The following is a 21,373-nucleotide window of genomic DNA, read 5'->3' on the forward strand; positions in this document are numbered from 1 at the left end:
TGCGTTGGATAATTGCGTTCGTACTCTTTGAGTTGTCGTGAGGCGTAGGCAATGACTTTCCCATTTTGCATAAGGACGGCGCCTAATCCTAATTTCGAAGCATCACTGTAGACTATGAATTTTCCGACTTTCTCTGGTAATGCGAGAATTGGTGCCGAGGTGAGTCGGGTCTTTAATTCGGTGAAGCTGGCGTCGCATTCAGGCGTCAACTGGTACTTGACGTCTTTTCGAGTTAATCGGGTGAGTGGAGAGGCAAGCTTCGATAAATCATTCACGAATTTACGGTAGTAGCCGGCTAGTCCAAGGAAACTTCGGATTTCCCTTGCGTTCTTCGGATTGACCAATTTGACACCGCTTCTATCTTGCTAGGATCGATGGAGATTCCTTGTTAAGAAACAATGTGACCAAGGAAAGCCACACTCGAAAGCCAGAATTCGCATTTGCTGAACTTGGCGTATAGTTGATGCGATCGGAGAGTTTGGAGTACGGTGCAAAGGTGAGACATATGCTCTTCTTGGGTTTTGGGGTAGATGAGAATGTCGTCGATGAAGACAATTACAAACTGGTCTAAGTATTGGTGAAAGATTCGGTTCATGAGGTCCATGAAAGCTGCGGGTGCGCTGGTTAGACCGAAGGGCATGACAATGAATTCATAATGGCCATATCGGGTTCTGAAAGCTGTTTTGGGGATATCGGATTCTTCGATTTTGAGTTGGTGCTAACCGGATCGGAGATCGATTTTTGAGAAGATCATCCGAAACCCGAAACCCGATGAGCCTTGGAGTTGGTCGAAAAGATCATCGATTCGAGGAAGAGGGTATTTATTCTTGATTGTGATTTTGTTGAGTTCACGGTAATCGATACAAAGGCGAAGGGATCCGTCTTTCTTTTTGACAAAGAGAACCGGTGCGCCCCACGGGGAATTGCTAGGTCGAACATAACCTTTGTCGAGCAATTCTTGAACTTGGTCCTTCAGCTCCTTCAATTCCATCGGGGCCATACAGTACGGGGCTTTGGAAATTGGCGTAGCTCCGGGAATGAGATTGATTTCGAACTCGATTTCTCGATCGGGCGGGAGTCTGGGAATGTCATCGGGAAATACGTCGGGAAATTCTTGGACAGCTCGAATGTCGGATATTAGGGTTGGGATCGGACTCGGATTTCAGAATATCCACTAAGTAGCCAGAATGGCCCTTGTGAATGAGTTTGACTGCTTTGATCGTAGATATGATTGGAATCGAGGTTTTGGGTTGACTTCGGAATTCGAGAGTTTCGCCGTTCGGAAGAGGAAAAATAACCGTTTTGGAGGCACAATCGATTTGGGCTTTGAATTTGGTTAACCAGTCCATGCCTACTATAATTTTGAAGTTTTGGATCGGTAGGAGGATTAAATCGAAATTCATGGGTTGAGTGTGAACTCGGATTGGACAATTGATTATGACTAGGTTGGAGCACATTTCTTCGCCGGAGGAAATGAGAATTCGGTATTCGTAATTTAGTCGGTTCGGTTCGAGATTTATGTGCGCAATTATGTCTTTCGATATAAAGGAATGAGTAGAGCCGGAATCGATTAAAGCATATATGGGTTCTTCGAGGATAAATATGGTACATGGTATCATAGACGGGTCTTGCTTGATCTGTTCTTGAGTCATGGCGAACACTCGACCGGGGATGTTCGGTGGAGGTTTCGAGCAATCTTTTACCATGTGTCCGGGCTGATGGCATCGGAAACAACTTCTCGTTCCTTGTATGCATCCTCCAGAGTGACTCTTTCCACACTTTGGGCAGGTTGGATGTGGCGGCGGTGGCTGTGGTCCGGTTGATTGGCGGATGGGCTGCGTTCCCTTTCCTTGGAATGGGCGGTTGCCGAAGTTGTTCTTATTCCACGGGCGTTAGAAATTTGGTGGTGGTCGGGCAGCCATGAGTGCTTTGTCTACGAGTTGGCGGAAAGTCGAGGCATCGGACATACGAATGTCTCTACGGATTTCGGGTTGAAGACCACGAATAAAATGGTTCTTCTTTTCTTCGGCGTCTCGAGCGATGAATGGGGCGTAGAGGCAGCCACGTTCAAAACGGCGGATGTATTCGATCATTAGTAAGTCGCCTTGGCGGAGTTCGAGAAATTCTGTAAGTTTGTGGGCTTGTACGTCTTTCGAGAAATATTTTTCGAAGAATTGGACTTTGAGATCGGCCCATGGCAAAGTTTCGAGGTTCGTTCCTTCCTTGATTCCTTCCCACTAGTGACGAGCTTTATTTCGCAGTAGGAATATGGCACAGTGCACGCGGTCACGGTCGGTCATTTGCATGTAGTCGTAGATGAGTTCGAGAGATTTGATCCACTCTTCGGCTATGGCGGGATCGGTTCCATGGAATTCGGACGGGTTCATTCGGAGGAATCGCTCGTATATAGCTTGAGGCGCAATATTTTGAGGCGGGGTTTGGTTACGTTGGAGAAGTTGTTCGATTTGGTGTTGGTGGTTTTGGGCTTGTTCTCGGATTAAGTTCGAGAGATCGTTAATGGTTTGATTGGGGTCTTGTGGTGCATCGGAAGGAGTGCTCGGGTTTCCTCGGGTTATACGTCTCGCCATTATTTCTATATTAATTCACAACTAATAAATAAAGCAAGTAAAACACATAAAGAAAATAATGCACATACTTTACCGGATGGTCCGAGTTTCGCGTCTCGAGTAGTCTTTAAGCCCGTGAAGTTTGTACGAGTATCTATGAACCATGCTCTGATACCACTCCTCTGTAGCACCCCCCTTCTAGACGCGCGATAAATCGAACCGGTTTATCGGAATATTCATTAAACTAGCGGAAGCAAAGGATCACTTTGTAATTTTTGAAAACTTTGAAAATGGGACCAAAATGCAAATATTAAAACTTTGCATCGTTCGAAAAACTTTCTTAGGTGACTTTAGCCGAATAAAGGTTTCGATGGAGACAAGTTTCGAGGGGAGGTTTTTCGTTCGAGTGCCACAGTATTACTATCGGTTTTGGTTCGAGAAAAAATCAGAGTTTGGGAAAGGTTATTTTGGTGAATAATTCGGAAATCACTAATGGAGGCATGAAAATAGCAAAATTACGAAACTTACTATATTATAATAGGGGTTAAGCACGATTCATGTCGGTAACAAGTTCAAAAGGTACGAAAACGAAAAATACGAAGGTTTATATTACATCACCAAAAGAAAATAACCAAAAGACTTTAGCAGTCTTGTAAACAAATGAGTTGTAAAATAACCAAAAGACTTTACATCACCAAAAGAAAATAACCAAAAGAAAATAACGAAAAACACGAAGGTTTTGACCACAACCTTTTTGGAGATGTAAAAAAATGAGTTGTAAAAAAGATGTCATTTTCGTAATTAATTTTACCCACGTTGCCGATTACCATTCTTGTTCATTGTTTCGAGAGATGGGAGATCAAACACAATATGAGTAGCCTGGACATATATGGTAGTACATGGCATTAATTCTCTAAGATAAAAATCATTGGTCATGTAATGATATACGTACTCTGAAAGAATATTTACAGATTTAAAATACCAAGTTAAGGTATCTAATGTTTTGCCCCTCATATTTGATCTTGTGATGGAAGTATAAACTTTATTATCATGTTGTCGCACGAAAGAATACCTAACGCCTATAAGATGTAAAAAAACCTAGCAGTTTGATATGTATATAGCATTTTGATTGGGCAAACCAGAAGCCTGCAACAAATACAACCACGCACAAGGTGTCCCATCATCCGGGTGAATTTGTACCGTTCGAGGCAAGTTCTTCGGCTTATTGAACAAATTCATCGGATCTTCTAATAACCCACAATGTGCATCAAGATCTCCAATCTGCGAAAGAGTAACAATTGGTCTGGCCAATCATAATAGAATCGAAAAGTGGAGCTCGATAATGTGATGGCTTGCTTGTTTATGAAGTTAGCCAAGAGCATTTTTTTGGTGAGGTTGCATTTCTCTACAATCATGTTGAGTATTTTAGATACGTGCGTGTGGAAGAGATAGTAGAGTATTCCTTTGAATATCCAGACTGTGCTGTTTTGGGCTCGAATCCTAATGTTTTGAGCTTTTTGAGCCAATCGCTTATTGAGTCCTGATCAAGCATAAATCATATCTTTAAGCCAAAAGCAAAAACGAACTAATAATAATAGTTAATGAATTGTTCATAAAAATATTATACTTAGTAAACCGGTTATAGAAGTAACTGGTAGTCCCATGGCTATGCTCAGCTAGACCAATTTTGTCTATTCGGATTTGCAAATTCTCAGGCCCGGTGAATGTAAAATTTGTTTTCACCTTCGTTGATGAACACATGGCCTTCTGGAGTTCGATGTTGGAAAATTCAACACGAACAAGACTTAATTTGAAGTAAATAAAATCTATAGAGCAAGTGAAAAATCCACAACAACTGAGAAAAGGAAGAGATACATGTATTATGTACGAAAGGATCAGGCGCATTGTCGTCGTCTAATCCAACGACTATTTTTGTTCTCCGTTTTATGTATGAGTTACTGGTTGCCCCAAGTGCCCATCAATTTTCTTAATTATTCTTTACATTATTGAAAATTGATTGCATTGTTTTGCTTATAATTTTTTCAACAGTTTTATAATTCTCCATGTGCAGTAATTATTTTATTCATCAAATATCTAGTAATAATTGTGTTAAGTTATTGATGTATATTAAATGACTCCAAAAAATATATAACTCAAATGACAAATTTTATGTAAACCTATTCGTGAAGTATAACATATCCTCGTAGCATCTAGCATGGTCAATCTGTTTGGCCATGAAAAATTTCTCATCCTGAATGTATGCCGTATTCGTATTCATTTCTAGGGTTTATATTGTTTCTAGAGAAAAACGAGACTGGGAGAAAGTACGACGGGAGCGGTTTCTTGAGCGGCAAAAAAGATTTAATTGGTAAAAACAATACCATATTGGAGGGGGTGGAATTGGTGGTCCGGTCTCCTTGGGTAGGGTTGGGATACATCCTAGGCTACGATGTGTTTCTCACGCGGCTTATTTTTTCTGTTTTTGTTCAGTTTTATCTTTTATTTTTCCATTTTTTGCACTTTAACAGTTATATGGTCTGGTTCATGCAATTCTAATTTCATAATCTATTGAAAAAGGACATTGTCTTAAGAGAATTTAATTATAGTTAACTATAGAACAATAATTATTCAAAGCATCAGAGTGGCGCAGCGGAAGCGTGGTGGGCCCATAACCCACAGGTCCCAGGATCGAAACCTGGCTCTGATAATTAGTTGTGGTTTCTTTTTTATTCTATTTCTCAAAATTAATTTATTTTTGTTTTTGAATAAAAAATATTTTAATATGGGTTGATAGATTTTTATTACAATTTATATCGTCATTTATTTAAATATTTTTTTCTTTACTTTTTAAATGCGACCTTATGAAGTGAACATGTATGATCACTAGTTTATATAATGAGTAATATCTTGATATAACTCGTTTAATTTAATAAATATTTTCATAAAAAAAATTCTATTATTACTTCATAGATTTTAATTCTAGTTTCAGGATCTAAAGAAAATGACATTGTCTGGAGAGAATTTAATTATATTTCATAATTAGTTGTGGCTTCATTTTTATTTTATTTCTCAAAATTAATTTATTTTTTATTTTTGAATAACAAATATTTTAATATGAGTTGATATATTTTTATTACAATTTATATTGTCATTTATTTAAATATTATTTTCTTTACTTTTAAATGCGACCTTGTGCATTGAACATGCATGATCACTAGTTTATATAATGAGTATATCTTGATATAACTGGTAATTTAATAAATATTTTAATAAAAATATTATAATATTACTTCATAGATATTAATTATAGTTTCAGGATCTAAACAAAATGGCATTGTCTGAAGAGAATTTAATTATATTTAACTATAGAACGTTAAGTCTTCAAAACATTGGCGTGACGGAAGCGTGAACATGGTTGTGATAATGAGTAGTGGTTTTCTTCTCATTCTATTTCTCAAAATTAATTTGTTTTTTATTTTATTTTTAATAATTAATATTTTAATACTGTGTGATAGATTTTTATTACACTTTATATCGTCATTTATTTAAATATGATTTTCTTTCCTTTTTAAATACAACCTCGTGCAATGAACATGCATGATCACTAGTTTATATAATGAAGAACACCTTGATATAACTTGTTTAATTTAATATATTTTATGTTGTACGATGATTTTCTAATGTATTTTTTCTACAATATTTACAAATGAATATCCTAGAATCTTTCTAGAATATTACAAGTAATTGCTAGACGACTCTAAAAATAGTGATATGTACAGGTTGATTGAGGGTTGTAATATAGACTTGGATTTCTTTTGGGTCAGTATTAGGACTAGACCTAGACTTTATTGACTATTTTTTGTACATAATTTGGCAACGCCCTTGTTGCCTTTTCCGTCTCAATTATATTAGAAAACTGCCGCAAGTCTTACATAAGCTCCCGTGTCGTCTTGTATTTAGGCAGTCCCTTCCATTTGATTAATTATTTTATATTTTAATGTTTAAAACATAACAATCTAATAATTATTGGATCATAAAAATTGAAAAGTAACTAAAATTAAGTTATTGATAAAAAAAATAAAAAGTATATATATTGTATAGTAATGAATGAAAACACATTTTAAGAAATTAATGAGCTAAAATAAATTTAAATACTTAAGATTACTATTATTTATGTATTCATTTCTTAGAATACATTCGATTAATTAGTCCAATAACAATTAGATGTTATTTATTAAATTTGAACCCAACACAAGATAATATGTAACACCCCACCTTTCCAAAACCCGAAAATCCTAAAACCCGGGATTGATATTCCTAACTCGAGAAAACCCTTAGGAAATATTGTTACGTGATTATATGCACTACGTGAATTTAACTATATTACTTACGTGAATAATTACATGCGTTATTATATATGTGATTTACATGATTTAAATTTCCGTAAATCAAAATACTATGAAATTTCGTGAATTACGTGGTATATGTGAATAATTGCGTATTCTTATTTATTTGATAAATTATTTGAAACTTGATGAATTATGTGAATTGTATACATATATATATATATATATATACACGTACATACATGCATGCATACGTATACATACATATATACTAATGCTTGCATTTTATATTTGAAAATGTATATATATATATATATATATATATATATATATATATATATATATATATATATATATATATATATATATATATATATATATATATATATATATATATATATATATATATATATATATATATATACGTGTCCGAAATTGTGTGTGTGTTCGGATGTGTGTGTGTGTGTTAAGATGCAAGTTGTGATTTAAATTAAATAAATTAATTATATGTAATTAGGCATGCATTACACTTGGCAAAACACTCATCATTTTCCCTAATCCTACACTCCACCCTCATTAGTAAGATGAAGAGACACCTTCATCTCTTTTCCTTCCAACACATCTACACTTACTTGTCTCTCTCCCCTCTCTCCACCGAAACCATCACCACCATCATGGGCTCTCCTCTCTCCACCTCACTTCACATTTTCAAGAAAACCCCAAAATTAAAATGAAGGTTCCTTATTTAACCCTTGCCATAGATTACTCCAAAAACACAATCAAAACCACTTGCCTTCTTTCGGGAGATCAAAACTCCTCACTCCTTGAAGCTCACACCATTTCCTTCACAATCAAGGTGGCTTGGTTGGACTTTGGTGCTTGAAAGCTTTCCTCTCCTTTCGGTCATTTTGCTTTCTTCGATTTTAAGGTAAGAAATTCGATTTCTTGCTGCAATTAAGGGACATCAATAGTATTGAAATGATTTTCATGAAATTTTAAAAGATTGGGGAAGATTTCGAAAATTTAGGACTTTTTGATGAAAAATAAAAAAAAAATGAGTGTTCTTGTTAAATTCTTGCTCTTGCATGCATCGTCTATGTTGTTAGTGGTTAGATACAACATTTATTGGCCAAAAGCCTTAAAAATTTCAGATTTCAAAAAGGGGTTTTCAAGGAAAAAGGAATTTTTAACTTTTTGTGGTTGCATGTGTAGATCTTCGAAAGTTTGGGCCAAATCTGTAATTTTTGTAAAGTCTGTCCGAAAAATGTTTTCAAAACTGTTTTCCAGCATTTATTGAACAAAAAATTTCGGATTTAAAGAATTTTTGTAAGAAAAGTTGATTTTTGAAATTTTAGTAGACTTGCATGTGTAGATCTATAAATTTTGGGGCAAAATGTGTAATTTCCGAAATTTCTGTATAAAGTGACTTTTCAAATTCATTTTCTGCATCTAGTAAAGTGGAATTTCAGATTTGTAAGGGGTTTTCATGAAAAAGTTGATTTTGAACTTCTAGTGTGGTTGCATGTGTAAATTTCGAAACTTTTGGGTCAAAACTGCAATTTCCGAAAAATCTCTCATTTTTGAAGTTTGGATCTGTTTTTCAGCAAGTACTAAATAGGACAAAGTTTTATTTAACAAGTTTTTAAATTAATTAGAATTATGTTAGAGTTTTGGATTTTTAAATCGAAAAAGGAATTTTCCTAGTTTTTAATTTCAAGAAAATTCGAAACTTTGTAAAACTTTAAAATAATTTCAGAATCTAAAATTTGAGTCAGTTAGGAGTTCTAGGATTTAATTCGAGAATTTTGGAACTAGTTTGCTAATATTTCGAAATTAAGACAATATGCATACCATTTAACATGTTTTGTACTTTAATGTTTATGTTCTTGATTTAATGGTGATGAGTGATGAATTTTTAGTATTTTGGTACTTTAATTACTGTTGGATGTGTTTAATGGCTGTGGGAAATTGATTGACATGGATTATTACCTAGATGTGGTGATAAGTCCATTAAATGAAAGGTAAAAAGGTATTTGTTCTTGAGCTTGCTTTGATGAGCAATTAGTGATGTTTAATGTGTTGATTGTGCATGTGTGTGTGCTGAAAACGTGTGAGTGTGTGGGTACTGATTGTGCATGGTGTGTGTGCCGTGTGTGATTGTGAGTTTATGTGTGTGAATTTGGGATTTTCGCCCAAATTATAAATGTGTGGTAAATTGTGATATTTGTGTGATTTGTGGCACTTGATTGATATTTGTGATGTCATGTGTGGGTTATAGCATTATTTCGAAAAGTTGCATTAAATGATTTTTACTTGAAAGGTTAATGGAATATCGGATAATAAACAACTCGGATATAGTGGGCCGGTATCCAACTAGGATGATGTGGTAGTGGTTTGATTCCACTTAGTGAAAACGGGCTCGTAACAGGTTTATTATTCGGTACAGAAATTAATCTTTCACGGATCCGATAAAAAAAAAAAAAAATGTGTTTTTCATGATTTTCACAAAAAGGGCATTTTAGTCATTTTGCATAATTTCGTGATCTTATTAAACGATGTGTCTTCGTGAGATATGTGATTTGACCGATTGCCTTGTGTTTTTGTGCGAAACGAGGGTAAGAACGGGTATACAATATTATATATTATTTATAACGTATTTCCAAAGTTTGATAATACTCGGATTTCTTACTGAGCTTTATAGCTCATATAGATGTCTTTTAATTGCAGGTAGTAGTAATCCTCAACCAGGATGGATCGAGTAGTGGATCGAGGTCTTGCCCGGGGTTTTGGAAGACGTACGAGGACCTATGAACGATGCTAGGCTTTTGGTTATTTTCTTTTGGTGGTGTAACTCTAAAACCGTAATATTTCCCTTTCGTACTTTTGAACTCGTTTCCTTATGAATCGTACTTATTTCCTACTTTAATATGTTAAGTTCCGTAAATTACTATTTTCATGCCTTCGTTGGAAAACTTCGAATTATCCACCAAAATAACCTTTTCAAACTCTGATTTATTCTCGAACCGAAAAGAATGTTTAGTGAGAATGTAGCACTCGAATAAGAAACCTCCTTTCGAAACTTACTTCTAAATCAAAGCTTTGTATGCGGCTAAAGCAATCCAACAAAGTTTTCGAAAATCCAAAGCCTTCAAATACCCAAAAGAACATATTTTTAATAATTGCATTTTCACCCCATTCCAATGTTTCAAAAATGACAAAGAGATCCTTTGCTTCCGCTAGTTTAATAAAGATTCCGATAAACCGGTTCGATTTATCGCCCGTCTAGAAGGGGGGTGCTACAGAGAGTGGTATCAGAGCATTGTTCATAGATACTCGTACGAACTTCACGGGCTTAAAGACTACTCGAGACGCGAAACTCGGACCATCCGGTAAAGTATGTGTATTATTTTCCTTATGTGTTTTATTTGCTTTACTTATTAATGATAATTAATATAGAAATAATGGCGAGACGTATAACCCGAGCAAACCCGAGCAATCCCGCCGATGAACCACAAGACCCCAATCAAACTATTAATAATCTCTCCAACTTAATCCGTGAACAAGCTCAAAACCACCAACGCCAAATCGAACAACTTCTCCAACGTAACCAAACCCCGCCTCAAAATAATGTGCCGCAAGCCATATACGAATGATTTCTCCGAATGAACCCATCCGAATTTCACGGTGGAACCGACCCCACTATAGCCGAAGAGTGGATCAAATCGCTCGAAGTCATCTACGACTACATGCAAATGACCGACCGCGACCGCGACCGCGTGCATTGTGCCATATTCCTCCTCCGAAACGAAGCTCGTCACTGGTGGGAAGGAATCAAGGAAGGAACAAACCTCGAAACTTTGCCATGGACCGATTTCAAAGTCCAATTTTTCGAAAAATATTTCTCGAAAGACGTGCGAGCCCACAAACTCAAAGAATTTCTCGAACTCCGACAAGGCGACTTACCTATGATTGAGTACATCCGCCGTTTCGAACGTGGCTGCCTCTACGCCCCATTCATCGCTCGAGACGCGGAAGAAAAGAAGAACCATTTCATTCGTGGTCTCCAACCCGAAATCCGTAGAGATATTCGCATGTCCGACGCCTCGACTTTCCGCCAACTCGTAGACAAAGCACTCATGGCTGCCCAAGACGAACGCGACATTCAAAACAGCCGCCGACCACAAGGAATTACTCAACGACCGTGGAAAAAGAACAATTTCGGCAACCGCCCATTCCGAGGAAAAGGAACGCAGCCCATTCGTCAACCAACCGGACCACCGCCACCGCCGCCGAGGCCAACCTGCCCAAAGTGTGGAAAGAGTCACTCCGGAGAATGCGTACACGGAACACGGAGTTGTTTTCGATGCCATCAGCCCGGACATATGGTGAAAGACTGCCCGAAACCTCCACCGAACGTCCCCGGTCGAGTGTTTGCCATGACTCAAGAACAGATTGAGCAAGACCCGTCTATGATAGCAGGTACCATATTCATCCTCGAAGAACCCATTTACGCTCTTATCGATTCCGGCTCTACTCATTCCTTTATATCGAAAGACATAATTGCGCATTTAAATCTCGAACCGAATCGATTAAACTACGAATACCGAATTCTCATTCCCTCTGGCGAAGAAATGTGCTCTAACCTAGTCATACTCAATTGCCCAATCCGAGTTCATACTCAACCCATGAATTTCGACCTAATCCTCCTACCGATCCAAAACTTCAAAGTTATACTAGGCATGGATTGGTTAACCAAATTCAAAGCCCAAATCGACTGTGCCTCGAAAACGGTCATTTTTCCACTTCCGAATGGCGAAACCCTAAAATTTCGAAGTCAACCCAAACTCTCGATTCCAATCATATCCGCGATCAAAGCAGTCAAACTCATTCACAAGGGTCATTCCGGCTACCTAGTGGATATTCTAAAATCCGAGTCCGACCCTAAAGACCAAATTTCCGACGTCCGAGTTGTCCAAGAATTTCCCGACGTATTTCCAGATGACATTCCCGGACTTCCGCCCGATCGAGAAATCGAGTTCGAAATCAATCTGATTCCCGGAGCTACGCCAATCTCCAAAGCACCGTACCGCATGGTCCCGATGGAATTGAAGGAACTAAAAGATCAAGTCCAAGAATTGCTCGACAAGGGCTATGTTCGACCCAGCCATTCCCCGTGGGGTGCACCGGTTCTCTTTGTCAAAAAGAAAGACGGATCCCTCCGCCTTTGCATCGATTACCGTGAACTCAACAAAGTCACAATCAAGAATAAATACCCTCTCCCTCGAATTGATGATCTCTTTGACCAACTTCAAGGCTCATCGGTCTTCTCGAAAATCGATCTCCGATCCGGCTACCATCAACTCAAAATCAAAGAATCCGATATCCCCAAAACGGCTTTCAGAACCCGATACGGCCATTATGAATTCGTTGTCATGCCCTTCGGTCTAACCAACGCCCCCGCAGCTTTCATGGACCTTATGAACCGAGTCTTTCATCAATACTTGGACCAGTTCGTGATTGTCTTCATCGACGACATTCTCATCTACTCCAAAACTCAAGAAGAACATATGTCGCACCTTCGTACCGTACTCCAAACCCTCCGATCGCATCAACTTTACGCCAAGTTCAGCAAATGCGAGTTCTGGCTTTCGAGTGTGGCTTTCCTTGGTCACATTGTTTCAGAACAAGGAATCTCCGTCGACCCCAGCAAAATAGAAGCCGTGTCAAATTGGTCGATTCCGAAGAATGCGAAGGAAATTCGAAGTTTCCTTGGACTAGCCGGCTACTACCGCAAATTCGTGAAGGATTTCTCGAAGCTTGCCTCTCCACTCACCCGATTGACTCGAAAGGACGTCAAGTATCAGTGGACTCCCGAATGCGACGCCAGTTTCACCGAATTAAAGGCTCGACTCACATCGGCACCAATTCTCGCACTACCGGAGAAAGTCGGAGAATTCACAGTCTACAACGACGCTTCGAAATTAGGTCTAGGCGCCGTACTTATGCAAAACGGAAAGGTCATTGCCTACGCCTCACGTCAACTCAAAGAGTACGAACGCAATTATCCAATGCACGATCTCGAATTAGCCGCCGTCGTTTTCGCACTCAAAATCTGGCGACACTACCTCTATGGTGAAAAATGTACCATCTACACCGATCACAAGAGTCTGAAATATTTCTTCACTCAAAAAGACTTAAACATGCGGCAACGACGATGGCTCGAACTAGTCAAAGATTACGACTGCGAGATACTCTACCACCCCGGCAAGGCAAATGTAGTTGCTGACGCCCTTAGCCGCAAATCGATCAACGCGCTCATAGTCCAACCTAATTTGGGAGAATCGATCAAATCAGCCCAACAAAACGATCCGCAAATTCTCAAAATTCGTGACAACCTCGAATCCAATCCCAACTTTCAAGTCACCAAAGATGGTCTCGTCCGATTCCAAAATCGCATTTACGTCCCCAATGATCCAATCGTTCGCCGACTCATCTTAACCGAATCTCACCAAACCACGTACACTTGCCATCCCGGAGAAACCAAAATGTACCAAGACCTCAAAAAGCTCTACTGGTGGCCTGGAATGAAGAAAGAAGTGGCCCGATTCGTAGCAGAATGCCTTGTGTGCCAACAAGTCAAGGCAGAACATCAAAGACCCGGAGGTTTACTTCAATCGAACCTAATTCCAGAATGGAAATGGGAAGCCATCACAATGGACTTTGTGCAAGGATTTCCGAAGACCCAAAGAGGATCTGACGCTATTTGGGTGATCGTTGACCGACTGACCAAAATGGCTCACTTTCTCCCAATCCGAATGACGTTTAGTTTAGAAAAGCTGACCGAACTTTACGTCCGCGAGATAGTCCGACTCCACGGTGTTCCCGTCTCGATTATTTCCGACCGAGACCCTCGATTCACGTCAAAATTCTGGAAGAGTTTACACGAAACCCTCGGAACACGATTAAAATTCAGCACCGCCTATCACCCCCAAACCGACGGTCAATCCGAACGAACTATCAAAACCCTAGAAGATCTTCTCCGCGCTTGTATTCTCGATTTTGGAGGAAATTGGGAATCCCGCCTTCCACTAATCGAATTTGCGTACAACAATAGCTTTCACTCGTCGATTGGAATGGTACCCTACGAAGCCCTTTATGGCCGCAAGTGTAGGTCCCCGCTCCATTGGGACGAAATTGGTGAAAGAAAATTCCTTGGTCCCGACCTAGTCCAACAAACCGTCGATATCATCAAAAGCATTCGAGAGAAAATGCGAATAGCCCAAGATCGGCAGCAAAGCTACGCCAACACTCGAAGGAGAGATCTCGAATTCGAAGTCGGAGACTCCGTATTCTTAAAAGTGGCGCCTTTCAAAGGGATTATGCGATTTGGGAAAAAGGGAAAATTAGCACCGCGATTTATTGGCCCATTCGAGATTCTCGACAAAGTTGGTACTCGCGCCTACCGACTTGCCTTACCGCCCAACTTATCCAAATTTCACAATGTCTTTCACGTTTCGATGCTTCGAAAATACATTCGCAGCCCCGATCACATATTGAAAACCGAACCGGTCGAACTAAACCCTAACCTATCCTACGAAGAGAAACCTTCCCAAATACTCGATTTCAAAACCAAAACCCTTCGAAACCGAGACCTTAAATTCGTTAAGATCCTTTGGCAAAATCATACACCCGAAGAAGCCACGTGGGAACGAGAAGAAGAAATGCGCGAACATTACCCCGAGTTGTTCAGGTAACAATTTTGGGGACAAAATTTCTTTAAGGGGGGGAGATTGTAACACCCCACCTTTCCAAAACCCGAAAATCCTAAAACCCGGGATTGATATTCCTAACTCGAGAAAACCCTTAGGAAATATTGTTACGTGATTATATGCACTACGTGAATTTAACTATATTACTTACGTGAATAATTACATGTGTTATTATATATGTGATTTACATGATTTAAATTTCCGTAAATCAAAATACTATGAAATTTCGTGAATTACGTGGTATATGTGAATAATTGCGTATTCTTATTTATTTGATAAATTATTTGAAACTTGATGAATTATGTGAATTGTATACATATATATATATATATATATATACACGTACATACATGCATGCATACGTATACATACATATATACTAATACTTGCATTTTATATTTGAAAATGTATATATATATATATATATATATATATATATATATATATATATATATATATATATATATGTGTCCGAAATTGTGTGTGTGTTCGGATGTGTGTGTGTGTTAAGATGCAAGTTGTGATTTAAATTAAATAAATTAATTATATGTAATTAGGCATGCATTACACTTGGCAAAACACTCATCATTTTCCCTAATCCTACACTCCACCCTCATTAGTAAGATGAAGAGACACCTTCATCTCTTTTCCTTCCAACACATCTACACTTACTTGTCTCTCTCCCCTCTCTCCACCGAAACCATCACCACCATCATCGGCTCTCCTCTCTCCACCTCACTTCACATTTTCAAGAAAACCCCAAAATTAAAATGAAGGTTCCTTATTTAACCCTTGCCATAGATTACTCCAAAAACACAATCAAAACCACTTGCCTTCTTTCGGGAGATCAAAACTCCTCACTCCTTGAAGCTCACACCATTTCCTTCACAATCAAGGTGGCTTGGTTGGACTTTGGTGCTTGAAAGCTTTCCTCTCCTTTCGGTCATTTTGCTTTCTTCGATTTTAAGGTAAGAAATTCGATTTCTTGCTGCAATTAAGGGACATCAATAGTATTGAAATGATTTTCATGAAATTTTAAAAGATTGGGGAAGATTTCGAAAATTTAGGACTTTTTGATGAAAAATAAAAAAAAAATGAGTGTTCTTGTTAAATTCTTGCTCTTGCATGCATCATCTATGTTGTTAGTGGTTAGATACAACATTTATTGGCCAAAAGCCTTAAAAATTTCAGATTTCAAAAAGGGGTTTTCAAGGAAAAAGGAATTTTTAACTTTTTGTGGTTGCATGTGTAGATCTTCGAAAGTTTGGGCCAAATCTGTAATTTTTGTAAAGTCTGTCCGAAAAATGTTTTCAAAACTGTTTTCCAGCATTTATTGAACAAAAAATTTCGGATTTAAAGAATTTTTGTAAGAAAAGTTGATTTTTGAAATTTTAGTAGACTTGCATGTGTAGATCTATAAATTTTGGGGCAAAATGTGTAATTTCCGAAATTTCTGTATAAAGTGACTTTTCAAATTCATTTTCTGCATCTAGTAAAGTGGAATTTCAGATTTGTAAGGGGTTTTCATGAAAAAGTTGATTTTGAACTTCTAGTGTGGTTGCATGTGTAAATTTCGAAACTTTTGGGTCAAAACTGCAATTTCCGAAAAATCTCTCATTTTTGAAGTTTGGATCTGTTTTTCAGCAAGTACTAAATAGGAAAAAGTTTTATTTAACAAGTTTTTAAATTAATTAGAATTATGTTAGAGTTTTGGATTTTTAAATCGAAAAAGGAATTTTCCTAGTTTTTAATTTCAAGAAAATTCGAAACTTTGTAAAACTTTAAAATAATTTCAGAATCTAAAATTTGAGTCAGTTAGGAGTTCTAGGATTTAATTCGAGAATTTTGGAACTAGTTTGCTAATATTTCGAAATTAAGACAATATGCATACCATTTAACATGTTTTGTACTTTAATGTTTATGTTCTTGATTTAATGGTGATGAGTGATGAATTTTTAGTATTTTGGTACTTTAATTACTGTTGGATGTGTTTAATGGCTGTGGGAAATTGATTGACATGGATTATTACCTAGATGTGGTGATAAGTCCATTAAATGAAAGGTAAAAAGGTATTTGTTCTTGAGCTTGCTTTGATGAGCAATTAGTGATGTTTAATGTGTTGATTGTGCATGTGTGTGTGCTGAAAACGTGTGAGTGTGTGGGTACTGATTGTGCATGGTGTGTGTGCCGTGTGTGATTGTGAGTTTATGTGTGTGAATTTGGGATTTTCGCCCAAATTATAAATGTGTGGTAAATTGTGATATTTGTGTGATTTGTGGCACTTGATTGATATTTGTGATGTCATGTGTGGGTTATAGCATTATTTCGAAAAGTTGCATTAAATGATTTTTACTTGAAAGGTTAATGGAATATCGGATAATAAACAACTCGGATATAGTGGGCCGGTATCCAACTAGGATGATGTGGTAGTGGTTTGATTCCACTTAGTGAAAACGGGCTCGTAACAGGTTTATTATTCGGTACAGAAATTAATCTTTCACGGATCCGATAAAAAAAAAAAAAACGTGTTTTTCATGGTTTTCACAAAAAGGGCATTTTAGTCATTTTGCATAATTTCGTGATCTTATTAAACGATGTGTCTTCGTGAGATATGTGATTTGACCGATTGCCTTGTGTTTTTGTGCGAAACGAGGGTAAGAACGGGTATACAATATTATATATTATTTATAACGTATTTCCAAAGTTTGATAATACTCGGATTTCTTACTGAGCTTTATAGCTCATATAGATGTCTTTTAATTGCAGGTAGTAGTAATCCTCAACCGGGATGGATCGAGTAGTGGATCGAGGTCTTGCCCGGGGTTTTGGAAGACGTACGAGGACCTATGAACGATGCTAGGCTTTTGGTTATTTTCTTTTGGTGGTGTAACTCTAAAACCGTAATATTTCCCTTTCGTACTTTTGAACTCGTTTCCTTATGAATCGTACTTATTTCCTACTTTAATATGTTAAGTTCCGTAAATTACTATTTTCATGCCTTCGTTGGAAAACTTCGAATTATCCACCAAAATAACCGTTTCGAACTCTGATTTATTCTCGAACCGAAAAGAATGTTTAGTGAGAATGTAGCACTTGAATAAGAAACCTCCTTTCGAAACTTACTTCTAAATCAAAGCTTTGTATTCGGCTAAAGCAATCCAACAAAGTTTTCGAAAATCCAAAGCCTTCAAATACCCAAAAGAACATATTTTTAATAATTGCATTTTCACCCCATTCCAATGTTTCAAAAATGACAAAGAGATCCTTTGCTTCCGCTAGTTTAATAAAGATTCCGATAAACCGGTTCGATTTATCGCCCGTCTAGAAGGGGGGTGCTACATAATACTTTTAAATTTTAAATATTGATTTTTTTAACAGATATTTTTTAGTTGTATAATTTAATTAATCTTTTAATTATTCGTTTAAATAAAAAAAAACAAAATTTTAAGGTATTAATATTTAAAACACAATTTAGAGGTATTAATAAAAAGTTAATATATTGTATTAAGTTATTGAAAAAAAATTAAAAGTATATATATTGTATAGTAATGAATGAAAACACATTTTAAGAAATTAATGAGCTAAAATAAATTTAAATACTTAAGATTACTATTATCTATGTATTCATTTCTTTAAATTTATCGATATGAATACATTCGATTAATTGGTCCAATAACAATTAGATGTTATTTATTAAATTTGAACCCAACACAAGATAATACTTTTAAATTTTAAATATTGATTTTTTTAACAGATATTTTTTAGTTGTATAATTTAATTAATCTTTTAATTATTCCTTTAAATAAAAAAAAAAACAAAATTTTAAGGTATTAATATTTAAAACACAATTTAGACTAAGTTTAGTTATGTTCATATTCTTTTGTCATTTCCTTAGTTTTAGGCTGATGAGTTGTATTTCAGTTTAGTATTGCAGTGTCTTGTGCGTATGATATTTTCAAGCTTTACTATTTTAACTCCTTACTCTTCTAAGTTCTATCTGTTCCTTCTTTTTTTTCTCAAATTACTATATCATTTGGTATCAGAGCCAGGTTAATCATGTACACACGAGGGAAAAGCAATGATAAATTTCGCAATGATGTGAATGAAGCATTGGCACGACGTGAATCCAATTTTGATCAGGTAAACACCACATTGCTGGCGATTTTGATGGAACTTCAAGCCTTGAGAGTAACTCGAAACACCAACCAAGTCCAACCCGAAATCAACCCTTTTGCACTAGAAGGGTCGCACCGCTCGTACGCCGCTACCGGAATCACTAATTCTGATCCACAACACCTCAAGATGAATTTTCCACGGTTTAATGGGGGAAGACCCTGTCTCATGGAAATATATGGTTGAGCAATATTTTTAATTTCAGAATATTGCAGCTGAAACCCAAGTTCAGTTGGCCTCTTTCCACATTGAAGACATGCATAGCACTGCAATGGCACCGCTAGTTAATCAAATTCCGAGGACCCCTTTCTTGGAGTGACATCACGAAAGCCGTTCTCCTTAGTTTTGGACCAACTAAATACAACGATCGTTCCGAAGCATTGTCACGCCAGAAACAAACCACAACAGTGGCTGCATATTAGGAGGTATTTAAGAGACTCTCCCATCAGGCTGGCAGGTTACCGGAGCAATTTTTAATTGGCTACTTTGTTGTCAGGTTGTGCGACGACAATCACCTAGATGTAAAAATTAAGCAACCACGAACACACGCTGATTCCATTGGAGTGGCAAGACTGATCGAGGAACGCAATGTCCTCCAAAGAAAAATAATAAATCCTAGTCGTCTTCCAATATCCGCCACGCTACTGAGGGCACCCAACACTTCCGCACGATTTTTTGAACCCTGTCCAAATCAGCGATCCATCAATAACTCAAGTTCCTCCTTGGTACCGATTTGTCGAATCACAAATCAAGAGGCTGGTGAAAGGAGGGATAAAGGATTATGCTATTATTGCGACGGAAAATATTTTCAGGGACATCAGTGATCGCGACCCCAACTTTTCTTGATCACAGATCATTAGCGGAATAAGATGAAGCTTTAGACGACAATCAACAAGGTGTGTAGGCAAGTAACCAGTTACTAGAGATATCATTTCATGCCATTGATGGGGTTGAACACCCACAGACCATCCATGTTCTAGGCCGATTAAGGAACAAAGATTTAACCGTTTTGATCGATGGTGGCAGCACTCATAATCTCATTGATCAAACGGTAATTTCCGGGTTCGGACTGCCAATTATAAAGGAAAATAAAATTAAAGATTGGAATACAATAAATTTAGTGTTGTTTTTCAAAACACGTGATTTCAACTACTATTTTGTAATCTATTCGACCATGAATAATGAGATTTATAAGTTTTGTCATTCAACATAAAATTAATGAAAATTTAATTCAAAAATACATTGATTTTGTTGTAGTAAATAAAATAACTAAAATCAAACCGTTAATAAATTATAAATGTCAACATTTAAAACATTTAGTTTCTTATGACAAATCTATGCTCGAAAAATAATCTTTTGGGGGCGTTAAATCATACTACCATATATCATATTCTAGTGAAGTTTTAGTGTGATTAGCCTATACGGGCAAAAGATGCTATAATATAACTACATAAATGTATATTATATTTACATCAATACGAAACAGAATTGATTAAAACACACATAATGAAAGTAACATTTCTTTATAATATAGAGCATGTTATGTGGAAGTTGTGTATTGTTTTCTTTTTTCCCTCAATCCCTAAACCGCTAAAAATAAAAACTGAAAATAAAGATAATTTCCACTCGTCAACTAAACAATAGGACTCTAGAAGCATGACAAAAATCAAAAGTCAATTTGAAGACAGTTGCATAAAGCCGATGTTGATCATGCAAAATAACTTTCTTTATCATATTTGAATAGGCATATAAGTTGTTAAACTGCCTTATGAAATTTGTCTTTATCAAAATACAAACGTAATTTGAAGACTGTTACAAATTTTGTTATAATAAGAAACACAAATACCTTATGAAATTTGGTAAAATATGTACTTGAATTTTGTTCTTCAAATATCAGTTACCAATGAATTTGAAATTAAATACTTAGTTCTCGCCGTATGGGGATTGGGGGCAATATTACTTAACATCCAATATCATTTGTCTAGAGTATGTATTCTCTTACATACTCAATAGATGGATAATTCAAACATAATCGTAATCTAAATCTACCTCTGTCTATGTCAAACTGTCAAAAAATCTCTGATCTAATAACAAATAAAACTCCATTCAAATTTTTTTACATAACTAAAAAAAAAAGTCATTTGGTAGACAAAAGAAATATCACTAGGCCAAAATTGCACTCTGGCGACGAAATTTATTGCGACGATTACCATTTCGTCTCCCAATTGCGACGATATTTCACCATAAACGTCGCAACCGGTTAAAGGTGAAATTTAACTAAAAATATATGCGACGATTATATGTAATCGTCGCACACAAACGACGGAACTGGAATATCGTCGCAACTGTTAACAAAAAATATATTACATAAATTATTTGCAACGATGATTAACAAAACGACGTAATAAATAATATTTCAACATTTGTAAAATTAAATAATTGCGACGAATAAGAAAAAACGTCGCAAGGTGCACCATAAAATTATTTACAGACACTATTGCGACGAAATCGGATAATC

At 36.7% G+C, this 21,373-nt stretch overlaps 1 non-coding gene across 1 annotated transcript; it reads left to right on the forward strand.

Annotated features, from left to right (window-relative positions):
* Positions 1–5,202: 5,202 nt before the first annotated feature.
* On the forward strand, positions 5,203–5,274 carry TRNAM-CAU (transfer RNA methionine (anticodon CAU)). The gene has a single exon. It is a non-coding gene; the product is annotated as a tRNA-Met (tRNA).
* The last annotated feature ends 16,099 nt before the right edge of the window (positions 5,275–21,373 follow it).

Source organism: Erythranthe guttata, chromosome 2 (assembly GCF_056151865.1).
Source record: "Erythranthe guttata isolate IM_541 chromosome 2, IM_541, whole genome shotgun sequence".
Taxonomy (NCBI): Eukaryota; Viridiplantae; Streptophyta; class Magnoliopsida; order Lamiales; family Phrymaceae; genus Erythranthe; species Erythranthe guttata.